At 54.0% G+C, this 12,050-nt stretch overlaps 1 protein-coding gene across 2 annotated transcripts in view; it reads right to left on the reverse strand.

Annotated features, from left to right (window-relative positions):
* Positions 1-12,050, reverse strand: part of VAC14 (VAC14 component of PIKFYVE complex) — a 100,903-nt gene that overhangs the window by 56,741 nt on the left and 32,112 nt on the right. The gene's annotated exons all lie outside the window — the stretch shown is intronic.

Raw genomic sequence — 12,050 nt, forward strand, 5'->3', positions numbered from 1 at the left:
CATTCCAGGAACCTAAGCTTCAGTCTAGCTCTGGAGTGGGGCACAGGACTGGGTTGGGCGTTAAACAGGAGATAGCAGGCTATAAATGGAGTCACTTGTGCTACATCCCATGACAACAAACCAAGACTTAATACCTAACTTAACTGCAGTTTCAACCTTTAACTTTTACAGGAACATAGCCTTTGGCCAGTCAACATGGAATTACCTGGTCAGCTCTGGTGAGATAATCCTCCTGGCAGACCGCTTCCCGTTCTCTTAGGAAGGTGACTTTGCCCAGAACAATGCATTATTTGCTAATACTTTTCTCTCTCTGCTCCCTTCCTGCCTTTAAAAACCTTTCCTCTCCTACAGCTTCTTCCTAGGCTACATGGGGATGCTGCCTGTTTCAAGAATTGTGGAATAAAGCCAATTTGATATTTAAATTTACTCCGTTGAAGTTTTGTTATTTACCAAGGGGCCATGGCCAGAAACCAGGCAGAAGCCAGAGGCAGGGGCAGGACCCAGACAAAGAGGTTTAAACTTGGTTTTACAGATGATGGGGGGATGCCTGGGTGGCTCAGTGGTTGAGTGCCACCTTCGGCCCAGGGCATGATCCCGGGCCCGGATCCAGGATCGAGTCCCACATCGGGCTCCCTGCAGGGAGCCCCCCTCTCTCTCTATCAATAAATAAAATCTTAAAAAAAAAAGCTTTACAAATGATGGGGAGTCTGTTTCCTCACATCTGCCAACAGAGATTCACCCTTGGAAGGCTGTCCTGAAAATTACAGAGGATATCCCTACGTTCCCCTTCGGTTACGAGATTGTTGGCACCACAGCGGAGTCTGGTCAGTAGCCCTGGCTCAGGGACTGGGCAGCAACACCAATGCATACGCAGAGGGCTTCAGATTTCATTTCCCTACCATAGAGAATCTGCATGGACATCTTGGTACCACCTCCTCCTCCCGCCCCACTGGAGAGCAGCAGCCAGCAAAACTGCATATTTTATGTTTTGAATTTCCTTATTTTGGAAAGTTTAACACCAAATGGCAAATGAATGCAAATTATACTTCAATTGCACAATTAAAGCTGGAAATGTTGTCTACAGGTTCCTTCAATAATTCCAGCCACTCCTCTCGTGCTTACGTATCAAAAGATTTGTTTCTGGTCCCTGGGGACTGGTAAAAAAAAATCTGACAGACAGCCCTGCCTGGGGCAACACCACGGGTACTTGTGGGCCTGTGCATGCACACGCGTGTGCGAGCGCGCACACACACACACACACACACACGCAGGGCGGGCACCCTCCTGGTTCTTTGAAATGGGAGTCTGAGAATAGTAGCGCCATCTCCTTCAGCCTCTGAGATGTGAGGAGAGGAAGGGGCTGCCAAAATGGAGAGCAAGGAGTGGCTTGAAAAGAGAGTGAGGAATTTGTGGGGAGCCGTTCCAGGGCTCCTGTGCCCATTCAATCCAGATGCTGGTTCTCTCTTCGCTGACAGCAAATCCCGCTGAGCCCAGAGGCTGGACTTGAGGCCATGGAGCAACGCTCCTGACACAGGCCCAGGCCAGGACTTGGCCTCTGCCCAGGGAGTGAGGAGTGGCCCAGGGACCAAGGAGGCGATGTTAAGGTGGGAGTGGGTCTGGGACAGGGCAACACAGGGGAGCTGTGCTCCACCCCCCTGCTGAACCTGGCTTTGCATCTCTGTGCCAGGCCAGGGGTCTGGTGCTGTGCCCTTCCTGGAGACTCCTGGGGTCTGTGGACAAGAAGCTTGGGACAAGGACACAGCAACCTGAGCAGCCTTGCTTGTAGGGCACCTGCTCCAGGCTTGGACGAAAGGCCCCCTGCTCGGCTTCTAGAAACACAGTTAGTCCCCTTCCAAGGAGCGGGCTGGCCCAAACCTACACTGGCCTGTAATCCTGGCTCTGAGAATGAGGCAAGGCTCAAAGAAAGCAGGAGGAAGCTGCATCAATTAGTATGCGCTACACAGCTTTTTGCAAAATGAATATAAAACACTTGTGCTTTCTTTTTGTGTGAGAGAAAGAGAGGGGAGGAGGGAGGAAGAAGGTTACAAGAAAGCAATATTCTGCAGGGGCAGGAGTGCCTGCAGTTGCCATGGCAACAGGCTGGCGGTGGGGGGGAGCGGCAGGAGAGAAGTGATGATGGGGAAGGCATATCAGCTGGTCCCTGGCCCTGGGGTGGGGTGAGCTGGAGCTGGCTATAGGTGGGTCGGTGACAACTGGGTGCAGAAAACATCTGACAAAGCAACTCTGAGAGGAAGGCCTGGGGGGAGGGTGGGGCCGGCACACCCCCTGTGGCAGGCCGAGCAAGGTCAAGGAGGCCAAAGGAGTCCTGAGAAAGCCCTTCCTTCCAGGTGACCTGACACCAGCAAAGGGCCTATCTGAGCGTGGGAGGGCAGTCCCCACCTGCAGGCTGTCACCCTACTCACTGTACTCTAGCAGGCCGAGGACTGGATCTCTAGGACGGTGCCAGTTTCTTCTTTTACTAGGCTGGCCAGGCCCTCCTAACACCTTGTCCACAGAGCAGCCCTGGAAAACTGCTCATCGTGGGAAGCTCCCTTCCTTCTCTCTCCCTGGCTGCTCTTTCCCCACACTGGGACCGGCTGGAAGCCCATTCCCTGGGCCGGAGGTCTGTCCCGGCCTCCTGCTGAGGCTCCTGACTCTGAAGTCCCAGGACGAAGCACTGAGCAGATGCTGAATGAATACTTGCTGACCGGCAGCGCCAGGCAGGAAATGGAAACTGTGGATGGGTCTGAATAGCTTCTGCCAAGGGGATGGATGGAGAGGCCTCTGACTTCACTCTACCCACTTATCTCTAAGAAACTTTTGTCACAAATTTGGCTCTGCCCCTGGTCAGCTGATTAGGCCCCAGATGTCAACTGGCTCAGTCTTCCAGCCCTGCAAGGAGGGGAGGAAATCCCCAAACCGGGCCCCCTCTAGTCCCAGCCAGGAGGAAGCCCCAAGAGTGTTTCCAAGGGACACAGCTAGGTGTTGGCAGGAGAGGTGAACTCAGGCTAAAGGCCCTGGGGGCTAAGGTCTGGCCTGACCACTGCCAAGGCTATCTGAGGCCTCTGCCCAGAGCAATGGGGCCACAGGGCTGCGTGTGAGATCTGGGTCAGGTCGGGCTGCTCCTTGTTCTTGGGAAGTGGAGCTGAAATTAAGTGTGGAGGCATGGAGGATGGGCATCCACAAGTCTTGGGGCCCTTTGCTTCCAGCTGCCACACAGAAGCCTGTCCATTTCCTTCACAAGGGGTACAGGCCCAGTAGGTCAGGCCTCTTAAGACCTGACCACATACAGAATGGCTCCTGTGGCTTGTGGAGTCAGCCAGGGAACTGATCCTAGGACGCCTGGTTGCCATCCCCAGGAAGAATCCCCTTGGGGGTGCCAAGGAAGGTCACAAGACCTCCCATGGCCCCAGAGCAGTCAACCGATGGAACTCTGGAAGAAGACACCCACCAGCAGCAGCCAGTGCCAGGGCTGGAGGCTCCCGTCCTCGACACAGAGTGAACCTGAGCCACAGAAGGCAGCAATCGGGCCCTGGCCAGGCCCAAGAAATGGGTGGTCTTCCAGAAAAGCTTTGGGCTACAACGGGGTCAGAGCAGGCCACACCCAGTACCTCCTGGGGGTGGTTCCCTCAGCCCTGCCTTCAGCGAAATCCAGGAAATCACTGCCAAAAATTTAGATTTGGGGGCAGGAGAGGAGTGCTTAGGCTTGGATCTATTTGATTTCCCATTGACAAAACCACTCTGATGAAACACCTTTTAGGTCTTAGTAAAGCAAAAGCAACTTTAAAAAAAGGAGGATTATCGTTTTTTTTTTTTTTTTTTTTGCCTAACTTTGAACACATGCTCATAGGAATCAAGACTACTTTCTTTTCTTCTTTCCTTCCTTTCATTTTATATACTCTGAAATTCTTCTCTCAGAGCCTATATGCAAAACGCCAGCACTTGGTGCCTACTGTTAAGTCCCACTAACAGTGACTGCGTAGTGTAAGTACTGGCTGCCTATACCCCTCTGACTCCATTCCTCGAAAGGTAGAAGAGAGGAGAAAGGCCAGCCTGGGTAAGACAAGTTGGAGGCCAGTTCTCAAGTCCCCCCAGTGCACCCCCTCGCCCCTGGGTCTCCCTCCTGGTGAGGCCAGCCATTGCTCACTTGCTTCCTGCCAGGCCCGTCTGGTGTGGGTGGTGGTATGTGCATCTCTCAGTGTTACACATTCTCCTCGGGAGTGAGCCAGAGGCTGGGGAAGGGCCCACTGTGCTCCAGGCAGCACGGCAGCAGCACACACACACCGTTAGTGCTCGGTTACCAGGTGATGAGCCGAGGGGCCAGCTGTCTCCGGGCACCGGTCCATGGCAACCGGGGGAGCAGCGCAGGGCTCCTTGTCTCCTGCCCTCCTCCAGGCCTCTGCTTCATGCCAGAGAACTTGCCAGCTACACGCACCCTGCCCTGAGGAGGCAGGTCTGCTCTGGCAGGGCCAGGGCCCAGCAGGGTAGGGGAGGCCAGGGGGGTTTGGCTCACCATCCACCGCCCCTCCTATTCACTTTCTCCGAAAATGTTTCTGAGCACATACTACATGCCGTACACAACCTCTGTCTTCCCAAAGTGTGACAAGGGCTATGGAGGGTCTGAGTGCACAGGATGCTGTGATACACAGATGGGGACCTCTCTGATATGCAGGAGGAGGGGGCAGCGTGTGACAGACAAGGTTTCACGGGGCATCTAAACGGAGGTCTTGACCAAATTACTTCACTTCTCTGAGTCTTGGTTTCTGCTTCAGTGAAGTAGGGGACACAACAGAAGCTACTCTGGAAGGGTTGCTGTGGAGATGTGCTAAGGTCATGCACACTCGATGTCCAGCACAGGGTCTGGCAGGCAGCAAGCAAATGGAAAATACCAGAACCCAGGCAACGACGCCCGACCTCAGAGAACAATTCAGGAGGTCTGGGCTGAGGCCTAAGCAGCTGGGTTTTAAAAAGCTCCAGAGGATTCTGATAGCAGCTCTTGTTTGGATGGCTCCACTGTGGGGCTGATGTCTGGGTTACTGGACTTGGGCCTTTCTAGGTAAGATTATCTATCACTTCCTAAGCTCAAGGGGAGATGGGCTGGTGGCAGGCAGTCAGGCCCAGGGCCAGGTAGCGTGCTCATCCCTGCAGGCCACTCAGCCCTGCAGCTTGGCTTTGCAAGAGCATCCTGCCCTGTCCCCGGGGGAAGGCAGTCCCCAACTTGGCTTCTCTTTGTGGAATCCTTCCTGCGATGCTGGGCCCTCCATCAGGGAAGCCAGCTTGCCCCCTTATTCTTCCCTTCCCAGCCCATCTCTGCCTTCCTTGGGAGCCCGGGGGCACCACGCAGTAGGCCCCCCTGCCTGCCCTCCTCCATGTCCACCAGTTACTGTGCCAGCTTTGGGTTCTCACCTGCACATCAGGGGAAGTCTACACAGAAAGAAAAGCTAGAGACCCTCTGGGCACATAGACCTGCCTTCCCCAGAGCCGAATGCTGCCGGGCCAGCTGTGGTTACTTGGGTCCCCTTTTACCTGCAGCCTTCTTACCAGGTGCAATTCTGGAGCCGACACCAAGGCAGTCCTCTCTCCTCCCTAGTAATTATCTGTTACCAGGACTCCTTTCCAAAGACCAAGTCTTTCTAAGACCCCTAGGAGTGACTGCTGGTGCCACCGCTGGGCTGTGGGTCCTGGTTGGCTGTCCCTGGGGACTGTGAGCCGAACCCCCGCTGGCCTTCTCCCCGTCAGTTCCTCCCTCCTCTCACTCTTTCAAGCCCTCAAAGGAAGTCGCAGTGTCAGCCACAGGGAGAGCCATGTGGAAGAGTGCCCTGTGTCTTTTGCATGGCTGTGGCGAGGGGGGACAGCTACGGTAGGCAAGGAAGGGCCCACACCTTTCCTGTTTGGGCTGTCCATGCTGGGACCCCACTCATGCCCCAAGGCTGGGGGGACTCTTGGCAAGAGGACCCAAGTTCTCGGCTCTCAGTATCCTGCCCTTTGGTTTTTCTGGCTGGTATCTGACCCGATGGCGTGACCTGATTGTAAAGCAATCTCGGGGACCGAGGCGGGGGTGGAGGAGTTGTTTTTGTTTGTTTTGGAGAGTGGATGGAATGAAAACTGGAGTGAAAGAAAAACTGAAGCAGGGATCTCAGGAGGAGCAAAACCCATTCTTATGGAGACGGTCCACTCTGAGCAGGCCACATTAGTATTCCAGGGAGCGGGGTCAGGACCACACAAAGTCAGAGCTGGACGGGACGAACACAGACCAGGCCAACTGCACTTGATGGAGGCGTGGAGATGCCGGGGACTTGCTGAGTCCCATGGAGAGCGGGGGCAGTGCAGGGCAGAGGCCTGCCCTTGCTGATCCTCTCCAGGCCACTTCCCACACCGCTCCTCACCCACCCAGCTGCCAGCACCACTCCTTCCACATGCACCCTGGGAGGGTGAGGAGCCCAACAGGGCAGGTCAAGGTTCAATGCTCAGAACTGAAGAGGGGAGTTGGGGCTGGCCTGAAGGAAGCTGTGCCTCCACCCTGCCTGGACTCCTGCTCTGCAGTGAGATCAGCTCTTGTGTGCTTTTAGATGTTCTAGAATCAGAGAGATCCATCTTCTGGCTCCTGGTGGTATGAGTTTGGGCAAGTTATCCTCCTCACACTTGGATGCCCTTTTAAGTCAAACCGGGGATAATGAAAACTAGTCCAAAAGTGCCAGGCGGCGTGGTCAGAATAGAAACAATACACTCTGAATAGGGGGTCTGCCCCCATAAACTTTGCCTTCTGCCCTTTCCTGCTCCCAGCCTCCTCCCACAGATGCAGGGGTCTGAGCCCAGCACCTGCTGTGAATTCCAACGGTAGCCAGCGGCAGGGGTGCTGGATGGGCAGTCGGCTCCTTGAGCTGCCCTCAAATGAAGGGGCTCTAATGAAGTGGAAGCCTCATTTCTGAGGCAGACACGGAGCGATGACAGATTTCACCAGCTGCTACCCCCCCATCCTGTCCCTGGGGACCAGAGCGTGCAGCCCCGGTCACCCAGGACCATAAGAAGAAGAACCCATGGGGATGCTCACCTCTGGTTGAGACCCCCACGCTGGAGGCCCTATCATCACTAACAGCCTTTTTACAGTGGAGATGAGCTCCTGGGCCCAGTTGGCCGACTCACCAGACCAAAGTGACAAGAGTCCTTGGGAAAAGCAAGGCAGAGGGAACACTCACAGGTATGGCGTGGGAAGAAGGGACAGGATGGGACAACGGGGCTGCTGCTCCCAGGATCGAGGAAGCCAAGGGCAGCCTCTGCCTGCCAGTCAGGGGCGGCAGCGCCAACAGCCTGGTGCTTCAATGGTTCAACTCTTCCGCCAGCCGTGACCGGTCTCCTGTCAGGCGTGCGGCTCGGTCCCGGTGAGCTCTCCCTGTGCAGCCTGGAGAACCGCCCCATTTCCCTTGGGACTCGGATCATGGAAACACGAAATCCTCTCCCGCCTCCCCAAAGCCAGTCGCGGGGTCTGGCCACTCCCGAGCCGCGTGGTGGGGCCGAGGACGGGGACCTTGCGGGGTCCTGGAAGTCCCTCCGAGGGCCCCCCCTCGCAGCCAGTCTGCTAGCCCCGCATGGCCCCCCGTGCTGGAAACTGCCCCTGCTGCCAGCGACGGCCCCTCAGTCCCGCCGCCGCGCTTCGGACAGACGGCGGTTCTCGTTCTCTTTTCCTGCTTGGACGTCAGCCACATGAGCCATGAAGTCCGCTCAGCAATGTCTCTTCGCGGCTACCGTGAGGCTAGCGAAGGGGAAGCGGGCCTCTCTCCCGCGGTGAGAACGTCTGCTCTCAAGTGTCAAGGACACCTCGGCTCCAAGAGGTGAGAAGACCCCGGGGCAGGCCTCCAGAGGCCCCAGTGGGTGTGCCTTCTGGATCTCCACGGACCCCGAGGTCTGCTTTCGCCTGAGCAGGCCCTCTGCTGTTCCTCCTCTTCCCTGGAACCAGGGCCACCAGCTCCTCCCTTCCCCCTGTAATGCTGGGAGCACAGCCCACTGACTTGGGGCGTGGGCGCGGAGGAGGTTCAGTGACCGGTGCTGGGCCTGCGGCCCATTGCCTTCTCCTTGGTTTTTCTATGGCCTGGAGATGGACAATGAGCCCCTCAAAAGAGGTCTGTCCAGCTAGCCACCTGCACGGGGCCTGCAGGTCCTACGACAGGCAGGGACACAGAGGGCAGAGACCAGCTTCTGCTGCAACAGCTGGGGCAGGAAGGATGTGGGGAAAAACACAGAGCCTGTCTTCCTGGTTTCCATGTGCATCCTTGCCATTTTGACAGAAAGGAGTACCAGCATCAGAGAAGCTAGAAATTACTGCATGTTTACATGCATCGTATATTCTATATCCCTGACCTTTTTTAATCCTCACCTGGGAATCCAGACCTGAGAGGGTGCTTCTACCACTATTCTTGATTTTCGAATAAGCAAACTGGGGCTCGAGAGACCAACTCACCGACTGGCTCAAGCTCAAGGTTTGGTAACTATTACGTGGGCAGCCAGGACCAGAGTCTTGGACTGCCTGATTCCAAAGCCCATGCTCTTAAACCATCAAGCTGCACTGCCATCTGGGGAGAAAATACTGCCGCAAAGGGATGCCACTCGGTATCACAACAAAATTTAAAATACCGCAAATAAACTTTATAATGAGTAAGACCTACAAAAAAGACCTGAAAGCTTTACAAAATGACTTACAGAAACGGACAAACTCTGTGTCTGGGGGGAAGAGTTTAAGGCAGCAAGATGCCAATTTCCCACTGAAGCACTTATAATGACAGGGCGTTATGATGGGCAAGGATCTGGTCAGGAGCTTGGTCTCCTCTAACAAGGGCCTATGAGGCAAGTATGGGCATCACCAGCCCCATTTCACAGGCCAATGAGGTTAGACTCCTTGCCCAAGGTCTCTGGTGAAGAGGGTGAGAGCCGGAAGTCAAGAGCGGTTTCTAGCGGCCAATTGTCTGGGGTGCTACGTTCTCTCAGGGCCACCAGACATCCTTCTAGCTCTCTTCTAAGACAGATTTCTTTTTTAAAGTTTTGCATTTTTGTTTTGTTTTTAAATATTTATTCATCAGAGAGAGAGAGAGAGAGAGAGAGAGAGAGGCTGAGACATAGGCAGAAGGCAAGGCAGGCTCTTCACAGGAGCCCGATATAGGACTTGATCCCACATTCCAGGATCACGACCTGACCAGAAGGCAGCCGCCCAACCACTGAGCCACCCAGGTGTCCCCGTTTTAAGTGGACTTTATTTTTTAGAGAAATTTTAGGTCCACAGTAGGATTGAGCAGAAGGTACAGAGATTTCCCACATACCCCTGCCCTCACCCCCGCATGGTTTTCTCCATAACATTCCCCACCACAGTGGTGTTATAATCAGTGAACCTTCTCTGATACATCATTGTCCCCCAGAGTCCACAGTTTATTTGAGGGCTCACTCCCGGTGCTGTATGTTCTATGGTTTGGACACTTTTATACCCCGTGGATTCTGAATGCAGGCTGGGAGGCAGTGGTGCTTGGGGTGGGTAATCAGGTGGGGAATCGGGGAATCAGGAACCACACTTTCAGGGACACTGAGAGGAGCCATCCCCTGGTGCTCATGGGCGGAGCTCACTCAGGCAGCTGCGGGCTTAAGAGGCAGCCGACAACTGGCATCTTCCGGGCAGGGGAAGAAGCAGGCCTACCGCCCTACCAGGGTCCAACAGGAAGCTCTGAGCAAGCACCCTACATTCCACACTATTGAAATCAGGATTGCATTTTCACTTAAAAACATGTAATTGGATCTCTGGCTAATGGGAGGATTTCTTCTCTGGTGCCAAGAATTTTAATTTGACACCTGCAGATTCTTTCTGACAAAAGGGATTTTCATATAAAGTGTGCGAGGAGGAGGCAAAACTGAGGAAACAGCCACTTATCCTGAATGATGGAAAAGCAGAAACAACTGAGGATGCCAGAGGGTGTGGACTACCACACACCACTAGAATAGAACTGAGCAACAATGGCAGGCAAGACGCCCCAGCAAGGCCAAGTGCCAGTGGGACTACGGAACATGGTAGTGTCTCTGAGGCTCTGCCCTTCCCTGTGCCCAGCTCTTGCATCATTAACACCTGGGTACACTCCGTTTCCTGAGGCCAAGAGCCCTCACCAAGGGTAAGGAGCATATGAGTTTATCACAATTATCCTGGGGGAAAAAACTGCAACATAGATGACAAACTGAAATGTCCCCAATATACAAAGAGCTTCAACAAATCAATAAGAAGATGGACAAAGGGTCTAGGGGCTGAAATTTTACCAGAATATACACTGCTCTTCACATCACATTGACAACTGTTAAGAACCTGTGGAATAGGAGAAGGCAGCCAGAAATGGGGATGATGATACAACTAAACACAAGCTCCCTACCTCCCATCTGGTTCTGATGGGACCAACATTGGGTGGAACACAGGCACGATTGTTAAGCAAGTAAGAGGATGGGCTTTGCAGTCAAACAGATCTGGTTTTGAGTTAAGCCTTACCACATCCTAGCTGTTGTGTGGTACTTTACCTCCCTCAGTCTGAGTCTTCGGAACTGTAAAATGGAAATAGTAACAGTACTTCCCCAAGAACAGTCAAGGGTTCCCCAGATACCACCAATCAAAGGTCTAGCATAGTTCGTGGCATAGGAATGACTTCACACAAGTCATTACTAAGAATCATTCAAGGCAATGGGATAACCTAAGCCTCAAGGCCCCTCGGCTGGATATAACATTGTGCTAAATTCTGTTAGTGAAGGAGGTTCCATAAGCTGTCAAGAGGAAGGGGCCTCTCCCCACCAGTCTGGCTGTGGTCTGATTTGACTGAATGGGCTTTCAGGGTCTTAATCTTGCAGAGCTCTGATTGAGATCAGGGCTGTGTGTGGAAATACTGGGAAAACCCACCAAAGAGTGGTTTCTAGATAGTCTAGAAAGGAAGCTCCAGGAGAAGGGGGACTTTGTGTTGTTCATGGCTGTATTTCCACTGCCAAGTACACAGTTATGCCCTCAAGGTTGCCAAAGAGACTGGGCAGGGGACACTTAGGAATGTGATCTGGTGAAGGACCAGAATGCAGCAGAATCAGGACTCACCACGATTATCATGGTCCCCAACTCCCTCCCCTGGAGAAGGGAAAGCAGGGACTCTGCTCCTGTTGGGCAACAACCCCCCTCCAGCCCTGAGACTGTCTCCAATAGCAGCTGCAATCCCTTCCCAGCAGGGACCTGCAAGATGTGCCCAAAGCTCCGACAACATTTGGCACTTCAGCAAATCGAGTTTCCACAGCCCCAACCTGAACAGAGCTGTTTAATGGACTGCATCTCCTTCTGCTCCCTGTAAATGCACACGCACACAGAAACCCATCACAAGCAAAGAGAGCTGGATGGGATTAAACAACTCAATTTAAAGGATTGAAAACTCAGCTGCTTCCAGTGAAGTCCTAGGGAAGGAACCAATCAGCGAAGTTCTGCTTTTCCTTTCTGTACTGAAATGAGGGCTGTGACTACGCAGTGAGTCACCCCTAACTCAGGCAGAACCGGGCCGTGTCCTCCTGGGCCCCATACTGCAGTGAGGTGCTGAGGGGAAGGGAAGGGAGGCTGTATGTACACGCGCGTGCGCATGCATGCGAGTGGGGCAGGCAGGAGAGGTCAAGGGCAGATGCCCAGACCATCTGTTTTAGATTTTTCTGGAAATGCAGGGTACTTCAGAGGATGGAGAGGTAGACACCTACCCATCTACAATCTCTTTTCAGCTCAGGTTCCAGAATGCAAACTCAGGCTGCAGGAAGACTACCCTGGGCCTCACATAGTTTGGTACCAGCCTCAGGTGCCTCATATGCCTCATGCACAGGAAGTTGGGAACCAGTATCCCTCTCTTGTCCCGTTCTCCCCCGCCCCCAGGCCAGCTCCTGTCCACTCCCATGTTCCCAATGGGCCATGTGGGGGAATCTATGCATTCATGTGCCTACTGCTTCACGGGGCACACACCACTCTGCCTGGAGCCCACAGCTGCCCAGAGCCCAGAAGAGGGAAGGAGAGGGATCAGTAG

This window comes from Vulpes vulpes, chromosome 12 (genome assembly GCF_048418805.1).
Source record: "Vulpes vulpes isolate BD-2025 chromosome 12, VulVul3, whole genome shotgun sequence".
NCBI classification, from domain to species: Eukaryota; Metazoa; Chordata; class Mammalia; order Carnivora; family Canidae; genus Vulpes; species Vulpes vulpes.